The sequence below is a fragment of the Chrysochloris asiatica genome, unplaced genomic scaffold (assembly GCF_000296735.1).
Source record: "Chrysochloris asiatica unplaced genomic scaffold, ChrAsi1.0 scaffold00068, whole genome shotgun sequence".
Lineage (NCBI taxonomy): Eukaryota > Metazoa > Chordata > Mammalia > Afrosoricida > Chrysochloridae > Chrysochloris > Chrysochloris asiatica.
The window spans coordinates 7,428,661-7,430,209 of NW_006408586.1; the positions used below are offsets into that span (position 1 = coordinate 7,428,661).

A 1,549-nucleotide genomic window follows, 5' to 3' on the forward strand; every position below is an offset into this window, starting at 1 on the left:
TCGACTCAATGGCACTCAACAACAAGCAGTATTGAGGTTTGTTCTGGCACACAATTTTATGATTTTGAGGCTTGCTTTTATACTTCATTAAGGGTATGTCCTGAATGTTGTTATTGCTAAATGCCATCGAGCTGATTTCAACCCTGTAGAGGATTTCCAAGGAGCAGCTCGTGGGTTTGAATTGATAGCCTTGCAATGAACAGTCAAGTGCTTATCCTACAGCACCACACCAAGAGTGCTTGCTGTGAGTCTGGAATCCTGGTATGGTACTGCAGGATAGTGCTCTCGATTGAAAGGTTGGTTTGAACAGCAAGGTTGCCAACTGAAACTCACCAGCCACTCTTTGGAAATTCTATACAGGGTCACTGTGTCAGAATTGTCTCAAAGGCATTTAACAACATTAACAATGTGAGTCTTGAAGAATACTACTTAAAAACTAATGTGTTGTGAAATACCTTCACTCTGAGTGATAGGAACACAACCTATTCCCAGCACTATATGAAACCTGAAAATTTTCAACCTGCTGCTTACTAATGGTTATTTCCCATACGTTTGATAGATTTTTTTTTTTTTTTTTTACTTACACCATGTGCAAATTTAGTCAAACAAAAAGTCAAGGAGGGCCCCAGCCATTGTGCCACTCAGCAACCTCCCTGTCAAGCCCTCTGGCTTCCCGGTGAGCGCTCCCCCCACCCCAGGCCATTTCCCCTGAGGAAAAGGAATCACATTGTATGTCTACTATTCAGAACCTCCACTCTTTCGACTCCTTTGCTAATGCAAGTATGGGTGGTGACCTGCTTCCTGCTGGGACTGAGGATTATATCCATGTAAGAATTCAACAGAGAAATGGCAGGAAGACCCTTACTACTGTCCAAGGGATCGCTGATGATTACGATAAAAAGAAAGTAGTGAAGGAGTTTATGAAGAAATTTTCCTGCAATGGTACTGTAATTGAGCATCCAGAATGTGGAGAAGTAATTCAACCACAGGGTGAACGGCCCAAGAATTTATGCCAGTGCCTTGTACAGATTGGACAGGCTAAGGTTGATCAGCTGAAGGTTCATGGGGCAACTTACCAACAGCTGCCCAATACCATGGGAGCTAACAACTACTCAACCTTCCCCTTTCAATTCTAAATGTTATGTAATGCATTTCAACTATTATTTAAATAAAACTTGTTTTCAGGGCAAAAAAAAAGTCAAGGAGTAGGGCCCCTCTTCACTTCTCCAGAACATGTTCCTTCTCTCTCTCTGACATCCTCTTCTTTGGTACTCTGTCCAAAGAAGATTCTCTAAACTCTGAACTTTTTTTCCCTAACTCAGTGGCCCTAGGGGTTTCTGTTCACATCCCATCACTTTTCTGCAACCTAAAACTTGTGTCCAGCTGTGACGTGGGCATTGTAGGATTCACTTCATTTGCTTTCCTTCATTCAGGAATTATAGCTGTGCACTGCCTGTTACACAATGTCTGGAAACTACTATTGTAGGTATTTTGTCCACTTTCCTAGTTGATGTATCTGAGAGGCCATTCCAGTAGTAGTTAATCCTTC

General features: G+C 42.1%; 1 pseudogene; it reads left to right on the forward strand.

Moving 5' to 3' along the window:
- The first annotated feature begins 731 nt into the window (after nucleotides 1–731).
- On the forward strand, nucleotides 732–1,136 carry LOC102814705 (annotated as a pseudogene).
- Nucleotides 1,137–1,549: the final 413 nt, after the last annotated feature.